This window comes from Arvicanthis niloticus, chromosome 23 (assembly GCF_011762505.2).
Source record: "Arvicanthis niloticus isolate mArvNil1 chromosome 23, mArvNil1.pat.X, whole genome shotgun sequence".
Taxonomy (NCBI): Eukaryota; Metazoa; Chordata; class Mammalia; order Rodentia; family Muridae; genus Arvicanthis; species Arvicanthis niloticus.
The window spans coordinates 36707679-36732440 of record NC_133430.1 but is presented as its reverse complement, the minus strand read 5'-3'; the positions used below and the strand labels follow the sequence as shown (position 1 = coordinate 36732440).

The following is a 24762-nucleotide window of genomic DNA, read 5'->3' as shown; positions in this document are numbered from 1 at the left end:
TGGCCTAGGTGGCCTGAGGGGGCAACAGTGATATTCATTCATGTGAGACTCTTACAATGTAGCTGAGATAGGTACATTTTGAATTAAGGGATTTATTTTTGACAGATTGGAGTATTTTGCACTAGAAATTCTGGGTGAACTTCTTGGTCATCGTCCAGCAATACCACCATTTGCTTGCTTGTACCTTTCCTACCAGCCCAACCTTTTCTTTTTCAAGAAATACAACACTTTTATTTATTCTTTGGCAAATGCATTCAAGCACACAATGTATTTGTACGCCTTCTCATAACTCCTCTAAGATACATTCCCAATGTCTTATGTATCCTTCTTTTAAAAATAAGCCACCAAGTCCAATTTGGTTTGCCCATTTACTCTGTGTGTGGAGTCATCCACCGGGGTATGGTTGGCTTATTAGGAGTCACATGAGAAACTGAATCTTTACTTTCAGAAACCATAAACTTCTGTAGCTCCTCAATTAGAGGTAGGGAGATCCTCCCACTCATGCTTGAATGTTGATTGGCTTGATCTGCTGCTGGTCTTGTTCAGGCAGCCATAGCTGTTGTGAGTTCATGAGCATAGGCCAGGCCATGTCCAGAAGAGACTCTTTCACTCTATCCTCTCAGATCTCTGGCTCTTGCAGTCTTTCTGCCTCTCTTGTGTGGTGGTCTCAAGCCTTGGGGAGAGGTTATGACATACACACTCCATGTGTGGCTGAGGACTCCACTGGCATTCATTCTCTTCATTTTAACGGTGAGTTTCTGCATTAGCCACTATCCATCCATTGCATAAAGAAGCTTCTCTGAAGAGGGCTGACAACTGAGAACAAATGTAGAGAGCAATTTGATAACATGATCATTTGGTAAAATAATTGTCAGATCACCCCTGAGGTTTATGAGTTTCCCAACCATGAGTTCTGTGGCCAGATTTACAGTATCAGGGATACATTTCTTCCTGTAGAGTGGGCCTTAAATCCAATCAGAAAGTGGTTGGTTACCCTCATAACGTTCATACCACTCTAGTATCCATTCATGGGCATAACTTGTCATACCTGCTCTTATTGTAGCTCACAGAGTTAACACTAGGGAAAACTGTTGGTGGCTTTTCTCCTTCATTAGCCTGTATAACACCTTTTGCTAAAGCCCAACATTTTCTGAACGAAACAAATCTTATTTGTATATGTGTGTATATAAATGTATGTTTGCAAAAAAAAAAAAAGTTACAAATTATACTGTTCTACAGAATCTTGGCTGTGGTGGAAGAGTCTTTAAAATCTCCTTGCCTTGGCTGGTTCTTCAATGGGGAGACAGGAAGAAACCTTTTTAACAGGACTGTAATGATGCCTTGTTGCAGCACAGACAGATAAGACTTGGTTTCGTGTTGGATGATAGAATTGTTCACTCTTAGGTACCAGAGGTTAAAATTAAAAAGGACCAATTCAACTAGAATTTACTCTGCTCTTTATTCCTGCATCTGTGAGGTGGTTTTCCCTTGAAAGCAATACCCGCTCCCCTTGAGTTTAGCAGCATCCCTTATTTGAAAGCAAAGACCTTATTTCCTGTTTTTTTGTATCCTCTAATTTGCCCAGTATAGGGTCCAGAGCAAGCGTTCATTAAGAACATTTTAGTTAATTAACTACAAAGTATCTGGCTTGAGCTGGGGAGAGAATGACAGATTAGAGGAAGTACTGGTACATGGGGATGTTTTCCCTATTAGTAATTTTTTCCTAATACTGATAGTTCCATCCGTTCCTTATAGAAAGTGTGGAAGAACAAAAGTTTAAAATAAAATCACATATTCACTTCTTGGATAGCCCTAGGATACCTGAATAAGTTGTGTAAAAATATCAAAAAATGTTGAAACAACCTAAATGTTCATCAATGCTGAATGAATCAACAAAATATGGCACACACATACAATGCCATGTTGTTCAACAATAGAAAGACATGAAATATGGGTACATGGTATAACATGAATGCACCTTGAAAACAAAGTGCAGAAGTTTTTATGATATCAAAGAAATCTGTTGAGCAAAACTGAGGTTGGTGGTTGCTTCATACTGGGGGAAAGGGATCTATTGGCAATAGCTAGAACACATAGGCCCTCCCTCCCTTACACTTTCCCTCCTTTCCCCATTTCTTCCTCTCCCTTCCTTCCCTAGTTCTAGGGCTCAAACCTAGGGCTTCCTGCATGGTAAGTACGGGTTCCATTTCCGACTATATTTGCAATCCTGTAATTGTTATGGAGATGACGAAGCTGTTTGAAGTAGATGCTGGTAATGATTGCACAGGTCTGTGAATAACTGTAAAACTGTTGAAATACCTTCAAATGGGTGAATTGTTTGGAAGGTGAATGGTATCTCAATGAAGCTTGCATAAAAATTCATCACCTAAAGCCCCACCCTGAAATCACTACTGTTGAAAGCATCTGTTGTATTTCTTTCTATAAATATTTTATACAATTTAAACATTTTACCTAGTTCAGCTCATATTTCACATGTAGTTTTTAGATTTTATTTATTTTAATGGGTATGGATATTTTACTTAGTGCATGTGTGTGTACCACATGCATACTTGTGTAGTACTTGTGGAAGCCAGAGAAGGGCATCCAATCCCACTGGACTAGTGCTAACTCTGGTTGTGAGCCACTGTGTGGGTGCTGTGACATGAACTTGGGTCCCCTGGAAAAGCAGCCAGTGCTCTTAACCACTGAGCCATCTCTTCAGCCCCTCACATGTAATCTTTAAATAGTGGTTTTCACTTACTGTTTTATCGTGGACGTTTTCACATTCTAGTGGACCCTCCCTTGTAAACAGTCTTGTAAAGGGAACAGCATAATTCCTCTCACAGTTTTAACATAATTTTTATCACCTTTCTAAGTGTTGGGCCCTTAGATTGAGTCTATGTATCACAAACAGCACATTGGAGTTTGAAAAGGCTCTGGAGACTTTTGTCTTCTCATTTTTGAGCATAAAAGCCCTATGTAAAAGAAGCAAACAAAATGTTTGGGAGTGTTGGCTTTGTTGAATTTTACACTAGTGTTTCGGGAAATAGAAACTTGAACTTCGGGCAGAATAAAAGAGACTTCATCTGGTGAGACCCCTGGAACAAAAGCCCCTGGGCGTGGCATCCAGGCTCCACCTCCACCCACAAGTGCAGAAATCTTGGCTTCCTGTGTGAACAGGGCTCTGACAGGCCCTGAAAGCATACATGAAGTTTTCTTTCTCTGGAAGAGGTTTTGAGTTATTGATCTGTCATTTTCTCTTATTTTGTAAGAGCAGGGACAGAATGGGAAGGAACTTAGGTATTTCTGTAGTTAAATCTTCCTTGATGAGAAAAAAAGGTTCAGGACCATACAGATTTTCACTAGACATTTTATTTTTTAAATGAAAATATTAAATACTTTGGTATAGACATGAGTTATTATTCATCTTATGTTTTACATTAGTAATTTAGGCTGGTGGAAATCATAAAAACTCAACATTTTGTCATAACCACTTACATGTGTATATCCACCAGCATGTGTATATGTATATGGTGGATATACATGTGTATATCCACCAGCCAGCATTGTTACCGTTCCTCTCCCTTCTTTCTTTTCTCTTCTGCTTCCTCTCTCTCTCTCTCTCTCTCTCTCTCTCTCTCTCTCTCTCTCTCTCTCTCTCTCTCTCTCTCTCTCTTTTCTTTTTTTCCCCCTGCTTACCTGCTGGGCAGTCACTCAACTAACTGATCTACTCCCTGACCCCATTATACAATGTCAGTTTGCTTTCCCTGGGTTCTGTTAGGTCTTCGGTTGAATAGCACCTTCTTAAATTTCACTTTGTCCCTCCCCTCCCCTCTGTAAGCAGAGTTCTCACTTAGCAAAGGTTAAGAAATATATTGTCAGTTGCTGAGAGGAAAATGTGGTGCCCATGGTTCATAGTTTTTCTGTCCTTACATTCTTAATCAACTACAAATGTGTTTGTCCAGTTCTTCTTGGCTCAGATGCTGATTACTTTGAGAAATATAAATATATTAAGGGAAAGAGAGCCGGGGTTTGTCTCTTTATTAGTCAGAGCCCAGTTCACAATTGTTGTTTTTTAACTTGGGGGAATAAGAAGCTTAACTAGATGAAAAGACAGCGTAACTGTTTGCAAACAGCTAAGACCAGGATTTAGAGGCTTGCGAAAGCACCCCTACAAAACCCAGAAGCTTGTGGGAGCTTATTCATCCGCTATGTAAGAAGTTACATAGGCAGAAATCATGATATTCACATCTCTATACAAACCACTGCACTGGCCTACCACCCCAATTTTGTTTAAAGAAAGACTCTTAAAGAGACAACTTAAGGGATGGAAACGGGGAGCAGGCTTCTTGCCCGTTGTATCGTTTCCTTTTAACCATGGATGGTGCTTTGTACTTGGCTGGGTTCACTTCCAGCTCGTGAAGCCTATGTTATGAAAGAGAAATAAGACACTTAATCCTGAGAATGATTAACCTGCATTGGCTGCCCTCCCTGGTAGCTTGCCCTTCCTTTATTGTAATCTGTTTACTCACTCCTGAGCCAGATCTCCAACCACTCTTTTTATTGAGCCCAGGGACACCTGGGTCACAAGAAGTTAGACCTTTGTTTTAGTCTGAAGGGAGGCTACAGGCACTTTTCTGTTCGTCTTATTTTACTATTTATTTATTCGTTTATTTTTGAGGCAGGATCTTATTACATAGCTCAGGCGGGCCTCACTTCTTTCCTCTGTAACCCATGCTGGTCTTGAACTGTCTTCCCTTGGCTTCCTAGGTGTTAGGATGAGAGGCATGTGCCATCACACCTAGCTTTGAACTTTTCAAAAGCATTTTTAAGTTCACTGCTTGCAAAATCCCAGTCAACAAAAGATCATTATTTTAAATTTAGCATACAAGGAAGTCAAACTTAGAGAAGTTTTCCATGCCAAAAACTCTACAGAAGAATTCAAATGAATGTACACTCTTACATATTTATCTGAGTCTAATTCAGGGAAGGATAGTGTTAGTTCTTATTTGTCGGGTAAACTAGGGATGGCTAGAGCCATTTGTAATTAATAGATTTTTTTTAAAATCCTTTGTCACTGAAGACTCTGTGATGATGAACTAGGATTATACTGTTGTACTCCACAAAAAGATGATTGTCATCTTATTATTCAGCCTCTGGGTGCCCCTGGCCCTAGAACCCAAGATTTATTTTCCCCGAATATCAGTCCTTGAGTGTAGTGACACCTAACTGGGACTTGATCCTTATGGTGAAGATTTTGCCTAGAAAATTCTAATCAGTATTTCAGAGATGACAAGATCAGAACAATTACTCATTGGATTTAGGTTCTTAGATCTAAGTACCTTCCGTGGGATGAGAGTCACATGAGCTAGGAGTAATTTTGTTTCGTACTGATCCACAGTCATAAGCTCTTCAGTAGAAGAAACTCAGGAAGGACTCAGCTTCCTCATCAAATGGAAGAGTAGCAGCAGAAAATGAGACACTATTCACATTTGCTGGCTTCTTTCCTCAAGCAGTTGACTGCACAGATTAAATATTTACTCAAGGAAGAGCATAGCGTTGGAAGAGCAAAGCCTTCAAATGGCTAAAATACACAAGTCACGCCTACAGAAGTCTTTAGATTGACATCTGTGGCTGCAGACTGGTTGGTGAGGGGGAACTCATAGTCACTGAAACCTCAGGCACTAGAAACGTGTTCTGCAGGGCATCTTTGTAATTATGCCATTGACTAGCCCAGTCTCAGATTATCCCACCATGGCCTTTCTAGTTTCACATTAACTGCATACATTATTCGTGTCTGCTGACTAATTCCTGCTTTTCCTGTCTTCCCAATGACCTTCCTGTTGCCATTTACTTTCATTCTGTATATTCTACATATACTCTGCATGTCTAGAGTATGAAGTGCTGGAGAATCTTACTTTCTGGTGGATTTCAGACTCCATTATGAGTGATGGATGAAAGTGGTTGTAAGAACAGTGGGAAAGCAAACAGTATCGTTTAGACTAAGATAAACCATCGTCTCGACGGACCTCAGTGTCTCCAGACTAATACAAGAGCAGCCTAGGTGTAGTGCCTAAAGCCCTTTAATGAACATTATTTAAAAATGGGATAGCCATAGTATAAGTTATACTGAACAATGCTGGAGTGCAGCCAACAGCATGTGGATAGGACTATCCATTGGGGCCAAGACCAAGTGGCATTTGGTTGGATCAAGATTAGTAAGTAAAATGCTCTTCTCCTGATATGCACATGACCAGCTCCCTCACCCACTTCAAGCTTCTGCTCAAATGTTACCTTCTCCAGTGAAGCCTGAAAACCTATTCTGATCCACCTATTTAAACTCAGAATAAGTTGAAAGAACTAATTGAAACCTCATGCTGATTAATCCTCTTTTCAAGGACCTGAGCTGCATGACACAGGAATATTTAACATTATAGCCAGTGAACTCGGTGATACAATCCTCACAGAAGTTTTTAGCTTTATTCTCCTTTGAAATAATAGTATTAAGTTTATATAAATATTAATGTTTGTCCATGCAAAAGGAACAGAATGTTCTCTCGCTCTTTCTGGCTATACTTTGAATCCTAGAGATCAGCGTTTCCCAGAAAGATTACATTTTTAATAAAATAAAGCAATAAATTGGTTCAGTTGAAATACTGACCTTTAAATATATAGATAGACCACATTCTTCCCTATAATGTTTTTGTTTTTATTTTGTTTTTCAGTCTCAAGTGTATAATGCCAAACTCTCCTTTTCATCTTTGTTGTTAAAGAAGAGAGAATAATTCAAGGTTCATTTTCTGACCCTGAAGAGAGTGGGTGTGTTCACAGTTAAAATGTAGCACACCACGGAGGTCTAGTATCTGAGTTTCACCAGCCAGGCAGAGTAATTTAGGTATTGAATGTGTCGGAAGGATTATTTCCATTTCATTCATTGTTGGCATGGCTTATACAGAGTTAGTGGGTGCACCTGTCCATGGTCATCCCACCTGCTTTGGGGATGAGTTCACTGTGTGACCCAAGTATAGCTGGCTGAGGGCAGTCCTTAGACTGGGGAGGACGACTAAGAAGTGATACATTATATATATAAGCTTTGCTTACATACTCCAGGACTTTTCTCTCTCACTGAGTGCTAGACATTCTGTTAAGAGCACCAGTGCCTCAGTAGTTTAGGTTCTTCTGTGATTCCCCAGCCAAATTCAAATTCTAGAATGATGTTGTCTGTTTACATTTGAAGTGGCAAACTTAACACATACTCAGAATCACCAATGCCTACTAAGTTCAGAATAATGGAAGGAAATGTGTGCCTAATCTGACCTGGGTTCAGCCCTGTCTACTGCCTCTGTCTGTGTAAATTCACCAGAATCAATCTCTCAGGGCCTACACTTTCTCATTTGTAAAACCCAAGTGTCCAAGCGAGTGACTGTAGAACTTTTCAAATATTCACTTTTTAGGTGAATTATAATGGAATTTGTAATATCTATGGTAGAGATGTTGCCAATTTCTCTTCTAGCTCTTCTACCATGGTCATTGACAGTAAAGCTTGTTTACTCCTTTGTTAGTGAATTACCAGGGTTCTGAGGCAGTGGGCTGATCCTCCCACTGTGCCCGGCCTCCATGCAAATCCACTATTCTGTTCTCTGGACTCTGATTGTGAGCAGTTTTTCTAATCTATCTAATCCTGAAAACCCTCTGGAGGTAAGGTGGAGGCTTACTTTATCCAGCATGAGTCTTAGAAAACACACCATATATACCGTGTGTGTGTGTGTGTGTGTCCCACTCTTCTGGGGCTTTGGAAAGTAAACTGAGATGTACAACATCAGGTAGAACTGGAATTCATGTCCTGATCTAGTCAATTCTGAAACGTCAGTCTTAATACTATTCTCAAAGAGTTGGCTTTCAAATCCTTCATCATTTCTGGAAATCAGATAATAACCTTGTGCTGTGACAGTGAACCAAGAGGCTTAGATTTCCGTCTGAGCTGTGCCGGTGATCTCACCTCTGGCAGCAGCAGTCACCATCATATGACCTCTCCACAAGGAAGTGAGGAGGAGCACAATGGTGTCACTTAAGGCTGAGTAAACATTAGCCACTAAAACTTACCAGCACCTATAGATCCTGGCCACCAGAGAGGACGGATCACATGGATTTATAATGTTAGTATTTCATGGTGAAAACTTCTCAAGTAAAGATGCTTTAAGCACAGAAAGGTAAATTCTGGACCTCACATTTCCAGATTCCAAGTATTAAGTGTAACCAGTCATGAAACAACCAGTGATAGCACTTTGAAAGGAGTCAGATAATAGAAAATAGTCACTTAGGTAACTTCCAGAGAAGGCTTCTGGCTTGTTTCAGTTAACAGAAAGACTATGTATTTCAAGGGTCTAGGACATATTAATTAACCCGCTATGGCAAGACTGAGTTATGGGTTTTTCCCCTAAGATATCGGTTCTAAATCACTCTGTTTCTAATATCGTCATCAAGTTTGTCATCCTCAATTGAGACATGTCACTGAGTGAGCAAAGGAGGTTCCCCCGGCCAGAGTATAAGTTCCAGAACAGCAAGCCAAGAGCCGTAACACAAAGGATTAAGATTTGTTTCTGCAAAAGGTTTTTCTTTCAAACTAGGATGCCACCAAGTGTTCAATGCCACATTGAATTCCAGGGGTAAACAGCATGAAATTCTATTCACAAATAGACTCAGTGGTATTTTCCCTTTAAGCTTAAGAAAGGATATTTTCAAGGTACCAGGAAGGAGTTCAGCCCTTCCACAGCTGCCTCTGTCTGTACATGTGTCACAAGTATCTCGTATGGGTGTGCACACTCATACCTACGTGGCTGTGCATGTGCAGGCACATAGACATTTTGTTCTTGTTTTATTAGCATGGTCCTTAATGCTGGGCCATACCCAGAATGCTCTACTTATGTACACTTCACTGGATCCTTGTCAGAAAAGCCCATCTTTCTAATTTAAATAGATTTCCTCAGCAGCCTATTTTATAAAAGACAAGGATGTAGTCATATGTGGCCATCTTTTCTCTCATGAGAAAAAAAACCCTCAATCAGGTTCATTTCCAAGAAGAACATATAGAAGATTGTTTTTAATTTTGGCATCATGAAGCTTCCTTCTCCAAGCCATGTAAATTGAGTAGGACATGGGTGAGGTGAAGAGAGAAAAGGAGAAATGGAAAGAGAGGGCAAGCACACTTTTAAAAAGTTAAGTTCCTGGCAACATATATAAACAATCACACAAAGAAAACCAAATAACGAAAGTCTTATAGTCAGGTGCCATGGAAATCCCCTGTAACCCAGCACTAAGGAGGCAGGCAGCAGGAGTATGAAGCCAGCCTGAGTTACATAGAAGTTCTAGGCCAGCCTGGACAACACAGTAAAACCCTTTTCAAAACCCCAAAATGAAACAACCCCCCAAAAAACCCAGGTCTTTTAATCCTTATGTTTGTTTATATGGTTCAGACCTTTCAGCCTTTGACTAATCATTACACTGTTCTGTTTATTGATGGTTGAGTTGAGCCTCTCTTGTGAGGACCATCTTCCTCATGCCCTTTTCCTAATGTTCCTGATGTCCTTGCTACATTTTGCATGTTTGCAGTAACTAGAGTTGTCATCTTCCAAACATTCTCCTGCCTGCCCTGAGGCTATGTAATAAGAGCAGATAGAAACGTAAAACCCATTTTCCTTTTCAGAACTTAAACATCTCATGATGAATTAGATGTAGCATTTTATAAAATATCTCGCCCCGGGCTCATTTATCACAATGCTAGTTTTAAATGACTGCTTCCTAGTAACTCAATTAATGGTAATTGTTTCTTAAAACAGCGTAAGTCCTACCCACCCACTATGCACACTGCACTATGCACTAATTACATGTACCTGCTACTCATAATCGAAGGTTAATATGCTTGAGAAGGTTTGGTGCTTCCAACTTTGCAGTGTGCTGGGCATACTTTCTTTTGTAGTTGTGTTTGTTCTGGTGGCCAGTTTCATGAACAAAGACGGTGGTTAGCTATTTGAGAATACCCACTGGAGACTGGATGAAGTCTTTGGTTGTTCAAGTAACTGGACTGTGTGTGATTAGACTGTTGAACTGAACCATATCCCCTCTCGAGTTTTTCTGTTTAGAAAGTTTGGTGGTAGGATCTTTTCAATTTTTTCTTGTTACATTAAGTTAACAAAGGAATATTTAGGCTGATTTGGACAGTGTGACTTCCTGGTGCTGGCTGATAGCTGGCTTGTTGCAGGTTGGTAAAAAAAGTAAGGTAAACAAAGAGAGAAGGGTATTCTTCCAAGACCCTCGGCCGACTGCGTCAGTTCCGACACCTGTTTTCATGTGGCTCCTGGATGAGGTTATTAAAAACTACAACTCATCTTCTCTCACTTTTTCAGGCAACGCAGAATTCCTTGAGGCCAGAACTAGGGCAGAGCTTTCAGTGACACTGAAGAGGCTGAGTAAAAAATACTTTGACAGAGAGCTGTAGATAAGACTGCTGCTCTGGTCTGGATCATGTCGATTGCTCAAGGGCTTGACAACACTGGGTTGTGGGAGGTGTGTGCCTGTTGGCATCTTGACATAGAACAGACAAAATCAGTACCACCTTCCTGCAAAGTACCCTAAGATGCTTCCTGTATTTATTAGACCTCTAAAGATCCAGGAGCTGCTTTGGGGTATATTACACATTCCTTTTCCAATTAAATTACTGCTTGTTGGTATGTGAGTTCCTTCCTGTAAGTGATATGTAGTAGATTGTGTTGTTTGTTTGTTTGTTTGTTTATCTAGCCCTAGACTCCAGGCTTGTTTTAAGCGTGAGACTCTGCTAGTGTTCCCCATTTTGGCAACACTTTCCCATCTAAGATACATTTTATGCACCAAACTAAAAAAGAAATATTTTAAATTTGCTTTCTCTTCTTTATCAATGGCATTCAAAGTATTTGTAGCTGAGGTCATTAGTTTGAGGCAGATGTATTTATTTTACTTCTTCCTTTGAGGTAATAGGTCAATACATAGACTGTTAACCACCTTAAGTACTCCTCTGTCCACAGAGCCTGAGCCATAGCTGTATCTGAGGGTGTTAAGGCTGATGGGATGTATGGACCATAGGCAGCACCAGCTTCTTTATTTTCTCTTCAATATGGTGCAATGTTTTACCCACATTGTTGCTCTTGTAGCTTTCTCTGTTGTGACTCAGTTTGCCCTAGGTGATTGTGATTTGGGAAAATGAAGTCATCTTGACCACTGTTAGAGGAGGGGGTTGGAAAATAGCCAAAGGCTATTTCCCTAACTGAGGGAAGCAAGGGCTTGAATTTGATCAGGAAGGAAGGAAGGGTCACTATAACCCTCACCATGCTCCTGGAGCTTTTGTTTTGTTTTGTTTTGTTTTGACAGGGTCTTTGTATTATGTTCTATTGGCTGTCCTGGAACTCACTGTGTAGACCAGGCTGACCTCAACCTCACAGGCTTCCACCTGCCTCTGCCTCCATAGTCCTGGAATTAAAGGTGTGTGCTACCACACCTGGTGCTCCTGAGACCTTTACACTTCAGTGAACTCAGAAGACAATAAGATCATTGTCTTAGAGTTTCTATTGCTCTGATAAAAACCGTAACCAAAAGCTACTTGGGGAGGAAAGGGTTTATTTCACTTTACAGTTGTAGTCTGTCACTGAGAGAAGTTAGGGCAGAAACTAAAGGCAGAGAAGCCTGCAAGCAGGACTAAAGCAGAGACCATGGAGAAACGCTGCTTGCTGGCTTGTTCCCGTACTTGCTCAGCCTGTTTTCTTATATCATGCAGGACCGCCCGCCCTGGGCTTCACCTCAATCATTAACCAAAAAAAAAGAAGAAAAGCTCCACAGGTTTGCTTACAGACCAGTTTTATGGAGGCGCTTTCTCAGCTGAGGTTCCTCTTCTCAGATGTGTGTGCCAAGTTAACCAAAGCTATCACACACACTCACATACACTGTGATATTTGCAGGGTATCACAGGCAGTGAACTGCAGAGCTGGAGCACGAGACCAGAATAGGGGCTCTGAAGGCTGTGGCCCCTATGCTCTATTTTTTCTCTAGCCCTGCAGAGCCACAGGTTTGTGAGCAAGTGCCTAGATAACCACCATGGAGGTTGGTGAGGCTTCCACTGAGTCAAACTTCATCACAGGGCACAGATGAAGCATGTGGGAGCCGAATTGTTCTAGACTAGGCATCCATGCTGGCCACCATGGAACGTAGGAGCTTGCCAGTGACCACAGTGAGACTTCTTCATACAGGTTGTGGCATGTAGTGGGGAAATGGCAGGGTAAGAAACACTAACACCCCTTAACAAGGCAAGTAAGGAAAGGAGAGCAGACAGCAGAGACGCCATTGTTTTGCCCTTGGGTGAGAACACTGCTGCTGAAAGAGAAAAAAAGGCCTCTCTGGAGAGGTATGGGAACGACTGGATTTGAGGGTGGGTTTCAGTTTTGACCCGGTGCCACAGCAAGCAAAATGAACATCTCCTTGAGCCAAGATAATCAACATGAAAGTGTGTTTATACAGACGAACAGTGGGATTTATCCAGGATTTGGGGAGGTAATCCCTGGGTTCAACACTCTATGAATAGCATGCCATGTTCCCTAGCTGAGAAATTACTGTGAGCTTTTTATGAGAATGGATTGTGGGAATCATCTAGGTGAAATGTACCCGGTTTCACCTTGAGTCCAAGGCCCACTAATGCACTCCAGGTGTGCAGGCTGCCCAGACTGTTTTGGGAGCTCAAAGAAGAACTCCCAACCCTACAGGGAGGCTTTGAAGAACACCAAGGACCTTTCTATCTCTCCTAGTGGTTTGTATTCTTTCAGCCCACATTTGGTAATTGGAGATATTCATGGTGTTAAAGCCGGACTTGTTTCTTCTTAGCCTGCCCCTTCAACAGTGAAATCTTAAGCCTGTGGCTTCAATTGTGCTGAACACAGTAGTGATCTCGCTCCAGTGTCCCTCGGATGTAAGAGGAGAGCAGTTGAAATACTAGAAAGGGAGTTATAGGAAATCATCCAGCAACAATTTTCCATGTCTATAGATGCTTTCATTTGAGGGCAAGAGAAGCTGGAGAGGGGTACCTACAAAAGGAGTGGGTGCACAATTTAAAATGCTTTGGTTATAGGCTAGGAACTGAAGATCAAAGGGCTGGGTCCTCAGAATTACATAGTGAGTCACTGGAAAAACTGAGTAGAAGTTGGGCATCCTGTTCTTCAGTCTTATATGGCTACTAAATGCAATTGACTTTTAAGCAGTACCTGTGTGGTTTTTTTTTTTTTCCCTCTTAGACCCAATCCCATCCAAAGGAATATAATTATGTGTGTATTATAGATTGCCAAGCCCTAGAGCACCATGAAGTACTTTGCCATGATAATATGGTGGCTGGGGTGAAAAGGTAATGAGAAGCCACACATCTGATGTGTGGTCCCCTGTGTTCCCAGGGGATGGTGGCCTTCTGTACAACCACTGTTCTGGCCATCTCATGTTTTCAATTTACAGGTTCTTTAAAGAGAGAATATTTCCAAAGCTAAATCACTAGTGATGGGGTGCACAGACAACTGACCTTTTACAACTTTGTCTGCTGTGTGCCTTTCAGTTGTTACCTATGAGTTTACACCAACTTTAAAATGTAGTGAATGATTTAACATATGATAGACAAATATGCTTACAGAGTTAAGGGTCACAAGATTTGCTTGAGCAGAGAATATGTAAGTACTGTAAATGTTTTAATATTCTATCCAATCCAATCTGATTTGTTTTCAGTATGTCCTCTGAACATACACCGGTTTTTGTTTTGTTTTTCTAATAGGTAGAAAGCCAGGTGACTCAATGAAAGTGGCTAAATTACACGTGCTAGGGGGAGTGGGAGTGTGTGTGTGTGTGTGTGTGTGTGTGTGTGTGTGTGTAGTAAAAGATAGAGACATCTTTAATCTTCTCACTGTGTGCCAAAAGGTAAAAGGGACCTGTTCTACAAAAACAGTTCTCAGGTGTCTTCCCTACGTGCACTGGAAGAGCTCGTCTTCAGGGGCAAGCAGGCTTTGTTTCTTAGTGTTTCTTAGTGACTACCTTTACAGAAGTAAGGCACAGGGCAGTCAGCACTGGGAACATTCAGGAAGTGTGTTGAGGTCAGGAAAACTTTCATAGCTTTCTTGGGATGTATGCAAATATCCAGATAGCAAGTTATCGCTGGTGTAAACTGTGAGCTAGCTAGATTAGGGTTTAATGCTGTCCTGCTACTTTTCAGATAAATAACTTTGATCATTTAATTTATTAACCTTAGCTGCCTCTTTTAAGAATATAGAGGAAGGTGATAACGACATAGGTTTATTGTGAAGATTAAGTAACAGCATGTGTGTGAAAGCTTCTGTAACATTTGAGACTTGATACATGTTAGTTTTACTTTCTCTCCTTCTCTCATTCCCTCTTTTTGCCCCCTCTTCCCTTTTTCTTCCTTTCCCCCTTCCTTTCTTCCTCCTTTCTTCATTCCCTTTCTTCACACAAAATTATATGCCATAATTTTTTTTATCTATGGACCACCAATAAAATACTATCAAAATCTTCTCCAAGCTCAAGTGAACATTTGTGTTGTGGTAGTCTTTTCATGACCTGTTTTCTAACATGTATGAGATTCTGTATGTCAGTCCGTTGATATATGTCTTCACCTAGTGAAATCAGGTAGAGTAAGTGAGTTCACTGACAGGCCTAGCAAAGCTTGGCCAACAGGTACAACCCTAGACTCATGGGGATGTCTTTATCCAAGACTGTATAGAATATGGCCTTTCCCATATGCCTGAGCCATTTGCCATCCATCACAGAGCCTGCAACCTTTGCCTTTGTGATACATACCTCTAAATCTGAATACCTTAGTACATACAAAGTTATTTCTTACTTGAGTAAAGTTGAGTCAAACAGTCATGGTTATTGGGAGACTCATCTCTAGGCAGTAGTTCTCAGAATGTGTCTCTCATCTTACGACTTCTCTGCCTTAAAAACAACCTCCATAGTTACATAGAAAGCATGTAAAGGAAGATCCTGAAGGAAGAGCATGTGTGAGTTTGTGGGGGAACTATCTCACACCCTTTCTGCTCACATCACATTGCCTAGGAGTTACAGGACCATATTGAACTACTGGGGCTAGAAACTATAGCCTGTCTTTGTGTCCAGGAAGAAGACAAAACAGGTTTTGTGAGCAACTAGCAACCTCTGACAAATGGCTGTTGGTTGGCTCAGCCTTTCTCTTCTGGATCCATATTTCTTTTCTCTCTTTCACTTTTTCTTACTCCAGTTTATAATGATCATGTATGATTTCAAGTTTAGTTTGATTCTATGGCTGGAGAGCTCGATCAGTGGATGAGATCACTGGCTGCTCTTGTAGAAGACCTGGCTTCAGTTCTTAGTACCCACATGGTGGCTCACAACTGCCGGAACTCTAGTTTTTCAGGGATTGATGCCTTCTTCTGACCTCTGCAGGCACCAAGCATGCACATAATGTGCAGACATCCATGTGCTCAAAAACACTCATATAGATAAAATAAATCAAATAATTTTTTTTTAAAGTAGAACATTTGAGAAGCTATATCTAAAAATTTTCTTCTTTATAATACTTGCACATTTTTAAATGTCCAAGAATTTTGAAAGACAGGTAAGTCAGAAGGGAAGGGATTTCCAGGTGCAGTGAGAAATATTCTTGCCATTTAGCCCTGATTAGCCATGAAAGTGACTCATCTTGAAACAGCTCTAATAGGCTACAGAGAATCATTGGAAATATTGGAAGCCAACACATCCACATAAGTGCGATGTTACATATGGTGGTAGGAATGCGAGTAGTTATTTGTTTGGTCTCCTTTTTATTTGTAAAATTTATTTCCCCTCTAAATTTTCTGACTTGGGATACATTCCTTCTGTATTTTCTTGCCTTTTTCCCAATCTGTCTTCAAAGATGAAAAGCAGGAAGAGCAGGTAGTGTCTAGCCTTGGCTACATCATGAGACCAATGCTCTGCTTAGAATCATCAGAAACAAAGTGGAGAGCACACATTGAAAGGTGTGTAGACTAGTCACATAATTTGACATTGCCAGCAGGTTTGGTTTTACCTTAAATTCAGAGTTTATGTGAGGCAAATGGAACAACCTGCCTGCAGAGTACTTGAAGCTCTTGTGTTTGCAGTTTGTCCCTGGTGCCCTTTCAGGAGACTGAAGTCCTTGCAGCTCCACATGTAGACTTATTGTTAGCAAAGACAGTCACTTAAGATTTGCTACCAGTATAGATTCACCAGCATTAAATGATCATGCTTAAAGCTGAGGAGAAAATATAGTCTTATCAAGGGCATGCATTGTGTCCTGGGGTAAGCTATTGAGATGGCAGAAGGCACAGTAGATGAGCCTTGCCTGCTAAACTAAAGCCTATGCTTGGATATGTCTTCTGGACCACATAGAAATACATGAAACCTGCTTGTTAGTGGTGATTGTCACATGGAACCGCTTAGTTCATTTATCTGGCTTCCCACAGCCTTTGTGATTACAGGACACCATCAAGAGATTTTATTTAAATTAAGGTGACCTTTTCTATGCTTTCCTGTTTGTGAAAGTAATGCATAATCATAAAATTCCACTCTTATTAAGAAATATGTTATGGAGAAAGAGAAAAGTCTTTCATAATTTTCAACACAATTGTTGTTAATTTGCATGTGGGTATAGTCCTTTAAGTACTTTCAATGGCTATGTCAATGTTGTACCCTTCATTTTCTTAATAAGGGATGGGCTTGTGTGGTCTGTATTGTTTCTCCCATTTTCCCTTCTCATTACATGATGGACATTATTTTATAGCAGGATTTTCTAAGATGTTTTCCTTTCTCCTATTTCTTCAGAGAACTTTGGTCCCATTGGATGGTATATGCTCCAGAAAATTAGAAAAGAAAAGCTATAGGTGGTAATTATTGCCCCCCCCCCACTCCCCTTTCTTCTCCCCTGTAAGAGTTTTATAAAGAAATATCACCCAAAAACACTGTTAAAGGCAACGATATTAGGCCTGTCCATAGATCTACTTTCCTATTTGCTAGTTATTACTTCAGTTGTTGTGTTGATAGCGTGATGCGTTGAGTTGCTGGCTTCAGAAAAACAGAGTTTTTACTCTTGACAATCTTTCCAGCAATAGGCTTGTGCAAGCTACTAGAATCAAGGGGTGATGTTGCTGTCATCTAGAAAGATGGTTTGAGTTGTCTACCTAGAAAAAAACAAAGTTCTTCTATGAAGGCTAGAATCCAAAGTCACCAGTTTGCTTTGTAAGGTTTTCTTGGCCCAGTTCTCTAGTATCAACTTCTGCCACCCTGATCCTTGTGCCTCCTCGTCAGACATGTGGTTTCTTATCACCCCCTCCCTCCCCTTGTTGTTTCTTACACACGCTCAAACACACACACACCCATATTCCACCCACCATTCTGGTGACTTTCCCTCTGTTGTGGCACTTTTTGTTCCTTCTGTTTGGTGAAGCTTGTGTGCCCACAGCTCTAGTGAGATGTCACCAGACAGAACTCTTTGTCCTTGTTCTCTACCTCTCTTGCGTCACATTTTACCTTACTTGTCCTAATTAGCTAATTTAATTTTTGTTTATATGGTGCTGGGTGTATACCACTGAGCTACATCCCCAGTTCTCAGGGTGTTTTGTCATAATGGAATACATACATAGTAAATTTCACACAGCTTAAGTATTTGGTTGACTAAGTATCAGGTCAGAACTTATGCCTAGACTATACCCTTCAGAAGATAAGAAGCATATTTTACCATTCTTCTGTTCCCAGAGGTAGTTCAATAAGTTCTCAAAAGATTATGATTGAAAACTGGTAATTTTGCTCATTTTATCCAGTGTAGATTTCTTATAAAGGATTTTATCTCTTCTTTTTTGAAAGAGTATCAAACCAAATATTTATTGCCATTTGTTTCAGTGCTTAAGAGAAACAAACTAAAATATTGATTCTCCAGCGGCATTTATGGGTCAATGAATGAAACACATATTCCATCTATTTTTCTATTAATTGATAGTTTAATACCTGTTTTATGAAGTTTTACAAGAAGATGTTAGTCTCAAGATAAAATGTTAAGCAGAACGATATGATTTGTTGTTTATTCCTTACAGAAAAAAAAAATCATCTATTCCCTCTCTTATATCCCTAAATCTAGATTTAGATTTTTAAACTACAGTGATGTTCAATTTCAGGTTTGCTTTTCTCACTAAGAATTGATACATTTTTATGAAAGGTACTTATGCATTTTGTAAAGCTAGAAAGCAGAACATTTGTTCAGAGTAGTTTAATTCAACAGAAAGACTCAGTGGTCTTCCTGGGCAGTGACCCTGAGGCTCAAAGGAAAGTAAACACAGTTCACACATCCGAAGTCTGGCCTAGTTCACCTCTTCTGCATATGGAATCCAGACTGAGAGACAGATTTCTTGGCCCTGCCTGAGATTTTCAGCTCTTCTTTGGAAGGTATATACAGAAACACTGTCTATGGACCTAGACAGCTTATCCTAGTATTTTTATACAGTTGTTTTTCTTGCATTAATTAGTCAATTAGCAAGCTTATTCATTCACATAATCTGTCATTATCAGAGTCTTCTGTTTCCAATGTGTCCTTTGCTCTCGGATATCAGATTAAAATCCTGTTGACCATTTTTACAAAGGCAGTTTTATTCCTTGTGTATAATTGACTTAATTGAACAAGTATTTATTTAGAACCGTCCCTGTGCTCAGTACTGTTTAAGATCATACATCACAATCTCTTTAGAAGGTAGTATGTTATCCCATTGACTTAAGTAATAGCTGATGAGTCTTAAGTTCTTCGTGTGGTTGGTTTTATAGAGTTCATTAGTAATTGTGAAATGGAAGATTCAAACAAGCTCCCACTCCTCAGAACAATGTATCTCATTAGTTCTCAATATTAATTATGTAAATACTCATCACTAGTTAATGCCATATTGCTTCAGGTATTTTTTTTTGAGTAAAATACCAAATATGGATGTATGTGTGGCATGTATACATATTTGTATATATGCTCACACTTAACATACCCAAAGATATCAGGTGTCTTCCTTGACTGCCATCTACTTTCTCTGTCAAGGCAGGATCTGTTGCTAACCCCAGAGATCTCTAAGTCTAGATAATCTAGCAAGAGAGAAACACTCGAAGGTTAGGATCACAGACAGGTCACTGCCTAGCCTCATGTGGCTTCTCAAGATTGGAACCCTGGCCCTCATGCCTGAGCTGTAAGTACTTTATCCACTGAGCCATTTCTCCAGCCTGCTTCAGGACTCTTAAAAGCCAGTATACTTGTTTTCAAAGGATACTGTAAATGCAGAAAGACTTATTTGTGCTAAGTACATGTTGTAGATCTTTTGTAGAAAAATCCAGTGGATTGTTGGCAGGTGTGTGAGTAAAATACCAACTGCTCAGACCAGAAACTGTGTACCCATACTTGGAAACCCACCTGGTATAGTGTCAAGGTATATGAACTAGGTCTAAACAGACAAAAATTAAATATCTATGCTTGGATCCTGCTCCTAGAGAGGCCATGGATCTGCTTTATAGAAACTTGAGCTTCTATGAGAGGCATTTGAAGCCACTACAAGATCAAATTGTTTAATGGACAATCCAATAAAAGATATTTCATCCCTGTGATAAGAAAGTAAATACTAAGTGTTATTTCTTTATCACCCAGAAAGAGAAAAGTAAGGCTCTGCCTTCAGTGTTCATCCCATAAGGACATGGGAAAGATACTAACTAGAGAACACTTTCTAAGGAAAGAATGATGGAAGTCCCTTTTATCTTGTCCTTTGTGGTCTCTTTTGAAAGCCTAAGTCATATTCAGAAGTAATTTCTCAAACTCAGGGAAAACTTAGATCTTTGCCTGTACATCAGTGGTTGACACTTTTTTGCATGTGCTCTCCTTTAGAGTTTTACCCTCACTAGAGGGCAGAGAAAGAGTCTATTTCATTAATCACCATGAGCTGTTTACCACTATAATCTAGAGGGCATTTGCCCATGGCAGGGAGTAAAATTACCTTGGTTGTGTAATCGTGGTTCACTTAGACTGGCTCCAAATGTTTGGGAATTATTCAAGAGCTGTCTGAGACTAACCACTTAGCTAGTTTTTTTCAATGTTCTCTTTAAATTCATCTGTACACCTTCCAATCCCATTGACAGGATTGGAGGTTCCAGAAATTGCAACATTACTGACTTCCAGCCATGTGACATAGGATTTCAGACACCCAGTTAATTTTTAAGCCAGACATTTCTCTTCAATTCAGGTCACCTACAGGCCAGACAAAGCCAAGGTCATATGTTGAACAAATATATGAGTTCTGTTGGCCCAGTAACTCTCCAGTTGTTCATAGTTTGAAATGCTATGCCATGGTTAATCGTAAGTGTCGGCTGCTGTGTCCTTTTATTTAGGAATCATAACCAGGTCACAGCAAGAAGTACTGCTCCTGAGGAGTGTTTCATGGAGTCTTTTTGGATACTCCTTCCTCTGTCATTGTGAAAAGAAAGGACTTGAGGTTGACTTGCAAAAAAATGTTGAATGGTACCTAGTGGCCTCTCTGAAAGCAACATTTTCTATGCTGTAATTGAGTGACCAATCTGTAATCTTTATGTTGTTGCTATTACAAAAGAAATAAACAAAAATTACTAAGCCATTTCTCTCCATCAGTTGCTTTGAATGGGTCTTTACTGTCTGTCTGTCTGTCTGTCGGTCTCTCTCTCTCTCTCTCTCTCTTTCTCTCCCTCCCTCCCTCTCTCTCTCCTCTTTCTCTCTCTCTCTCTCTCCCTGATATCTGTTTTTATAGATACATAGTTTTGTAAGAATTAAAAACAAAAGATTTGTTTTTGATCAAAGAGGGCTATAATCGGAAGTTTAGATAGGAACATTTTATGAATGAATATTAGAGGAGAGTTTTTACTCAGATAGCTTAGGGGCAGTTTATATCTTCACATTTATATATTTTCAGCTTCATAACAAAATTATTACTATTTTTTTTTTTAGCTATCCTGGAACTAGCTTTGTAGACCAGGCTGGCCTTAAACTCACTGCGACCCTCCTACTTCTATCTTTCTAAAGCTGAGATTAAAGGCTTGTGCCCCCATTGCCTTGGCTTGGGGCTAACTTTGTTGTGGTTTTCATTCTTGTGGAGTTTAACTCAGTAATCCCAGATGGATCTTCCGTTCCATCTGCACAGGCTCCACGTGGTCACCTGAACACAACATGCTTGTACCTGTGTTGCCTGGTTATATAATATTGTTCCCTCAGCCTCCCATTCTTCCCTCATCTCCTTCACGACAACATTCCAGCCCTACTTCCATCGTTGTATTTCCCTTGGCCTTTTACTTGGATGTCAGTGCTGTTCCATGCACTGCTTTATTTGGCCTATTAAGGAAACACTCCATACTACCTTATATTTTCATCTTTTGGGAGGGGGGGTGTTGAATTTCCTCAGCAACAAGGGGCATCCATATAGAGGACCAAGGCTATATTTTCTAAGCAGCATCCAAATGGTTGGATTGGGGGCAAAACTGCACATTTCTCTTGTTTCCTCATCAATAGATGGGAAACATTCATATTTGGTTTCTCAGAAGTGCTCTGAGGAAGGGCTAAGAGACTTGACAGTGAACTTGGAATTCTCTTAAAAGTAGTTAATATTTCTTCCAGAAGGATTACCACAAGTGTTCAGTGACGGCTGTCTGACACAGCAACCTGGCTTTTCTATGATATCTAAAAGTTAAAATGGACAATCAACCACAGTAAAAGGTGATACGCTTACCCTTTGCCTGCAGTCTGCCTAACCAAGCCAAGATGAAGCAAGAGTGCTGGGAAATGAGCTGTTCTGAGTAACGTGTTTGTTTAGGCTGCTTCTTAACCTCTGCTTCCTCTCCACGGTATCCACCTCTTTCAATGCTCTTTTTGTGTAGGATGGCATGTTGGCTGTTAGAATAATAGAGATCACGCCCACTATGCCAGCACTAGTGTGTCCCAGTCTGATCACACTCACTGGACTGCTTACCAGCAGGAGCTCAAGGGAAAATAACAGTGGGACATTAAACAAACAAGCCAGCTAAGAGGGCTGTCTAGGCCCAAGGAACAGAGTTTCTGGATTTGTTTAAAGAATTAAGCACATGCACTACACTTTCCCCTTTTGCAGCACAGATAGAAATCTTTGCTGGAGGAACATTTCAGCATCCCAGCTGCGAGTATAACTTACAGTGGAAAATGCTTTTCAGTTTGGAAAGAGGCAGTTGTGCTTCTGTAATGAAAGACAAGGATAGCTAGGGACAAAATGTGTTCAGGATTGGCATGGCTTGATGGAGAGAGCAAAGTCTAGGGTTATTGTTAGTCCTTGAAATCAGGACATCTCTGTCTGCATCCTACTGTTCCATTAGTCAAGAACTACACAGTGTCCGCTGTGTTGAGGACTGTTCAGCATTATGGACATTACAGTAATGGGAGAAGACATGGTTACTGCCCTTGAGGGAGTGAACATTGAATGGACGACTGATATAGATTAAGATCAGCAACAGAATGATGTAAGTCAGGTGTAATCAAAGAGCCCCAGACAAACTGCAGACCAGAAGGTAAGGAACGGATTACTTCGGTCTCTGCTGCTACGTTGTAGCTTCAAGTTTCTTGGATATCCTCCACATATCATATCTTTTATCTTAAGCAAGACTGTATGTGCCCTTTACCAACGACAGTGTTTACAATTGCGAACTTATGACTTTGAGTCTCTTGCAAAACTGTAAGAAGAGAGTGAATGGGAGCCAACGGTGTGACAAAGATGATTTTGGAGCACAAGTACTTCACAGCAAGGGAGGCACAATGCTTGGTTGTGAGACTGTAACAGAGATGATGCCCCTTTTCAGCTTTGTAAAATGTGACTTTTGGTTACAACTTCAAAGGAAACAAAACTATTCTAACTTGATTACTTTTCTTAATTTAAAAAATATAGAACACTTCATTTCCCTCTCAGTCTCAGTATGTTTTCATTTTAATTTGCCCCACTTATTAGTTTATTCAGCACATAATTATTTTTGGCAGGCTTGTATCCCCTGTGCCCTGTGGGTATAAGGTTGGGGTCCTGGACAAAGCTGGAGAAACTAAGGGGTAAAGTGAATGCCTACAATTTTAACTTGTTAAGATGTGTGTGTGTGTGTGTGTGTGTGTTTTCTGTAATTTTAAAGAAACCTCTAATTTTACCTAGAGTTGCCATGCCCTCATCATTACTGGTTTGTTCCTATGCCCATTCATTCATTTTTTAAGTTAATGATTGATGGAAATCTAATCCTGAGTCATCACAGGGATCCCTCCCATTCAGCTCAGATGAAACCATCAAGTTTCTTCACATGCCTCCCTCCATGAAGTGCTGACTCTATTTTCAGTACCTTCTAACCGGCCTCCCAATTCCTGCTGTTTGCTTCCCTCTTATAGTAAGTTTCAAACTTAGTCACTGTGAGCCACAGTAAAAACTGCATTTGGATGTGTGCTGGTACTATTCATGTGTTCCTGTGTACCTATAAGACTAAAGCAAAACATTCTCGAAACTATTTATGCCTTTGCTCTATATAATTCATTGTGATATTGTTTTAGATTTCTTTTTTTTTTTTTTTTTTTTAATGCTTGTCACAGTCATCCAAGCTCATTTCATGAACCACTATGGCTTGGAGTGTAGTGTTCGGTCCTTTTCATCTTAGCAGTCTACCTGGTAGTTTTCTATCATTTTCTCATTTGAAGTCTTTCATTGACTTCCAATTGCACTCATATGGTTCAGTATAGGCATCACCACATCGTGTACTCAGTCCTGCATGGCCTTACCTTCGCTCTTTGCTAAGTCACATCGCCTCCGCACAGGTTCCTTCCTTTTCGTGTCTTCCCTGTTCTTCCTCTGCATTCCAACTCCTGTTCCTCCTTTCAGATCTCTAGGTAGAGCTCACTCCCTTAAAAAAATTAGATTACCACTCATAATTTTTATTTCTCATCTCTACTTTTTATTCACTGAGGGTTTATGATTAAATATTTCTTTTAGTTTGAAATTTGATGTTTGTTTGTTTGTTAATTTTGAGACAAGGTTTTTCTAAGTTGTGCACATTGGTCTTGAACTTACTTTGTCATCCCAGCAGGCCTTGAGCTTGTGCTTTTCTGGATTAACTGACATCACGGCCCATGTTTTGTTTCTTGGGATGCCTTCTTGAGTTTTGTTGAATATCTGTGGCTTCTGTCAGGATGCAAGTTTGGAAGAAACAAAGACGGCTCGATTATGTGATGTGTCTAAAGATAAGGTATCTAGAAGGCAAAATAGGTTCATGGTCATGTTAGAAAGAGCATTAGATTGTTGGATAGCATAAAACAATGCTTTCTTGAGTTGAAGACTCTAACTAGGGAATTTTTCTTATTTACTCAAATGTGAACCCAAGGCTCAGCAGTTTTACTAAATATCTATAAATAAAGAATCTATTGATTGGGGAAAGATTTAAAACATCGATTTGTATGTTTTAATGCTATTTCTCTATTATTATGTTGCTCACAAACTCAAAAATCTCAAGATATTCTATAATAAACTAAATTTAAGCAGTATCTGTCTATAAATCTAGCCCTACAGAAGGCACTAGAAGGAAAATTCCAATATAAAGAGGTTAACCACACTTAAGAAAACACGGGGAATAAATACGTCCAGACCACAAATCAAAAGAGAGGAAACACACACACAA

General features: G+C 40.1%; 1 protein-coding gene and 1 long non-coding RNA gene across 5 annotated transcripts in view; one reads left to right on the top strand and one right to left on the bottom strand.

The window, feature by feature from the left end:
- The window catches only part of Rad51b (RAD51 paralog B), a 494355-nt gene that overhangs the window by 226928 nt on the left and 242665 nt on the right, over positions 1-24762 (top strand). The window lies entirely within an intron of this gene.
- LOC143437052 (uncharacterized) lies at positions 250-24330 on the bottom strand. The gene is made up of 3 exons (XR_013106752.1): positions 24159-24330; positions 23870-23991; positions 250-816 (listed from the first exon to the last, which is right to left on the bottom strand). It is a non-coding gene; the product is annotated as an uncharacterized LOC143437052 (long non-coding RNA).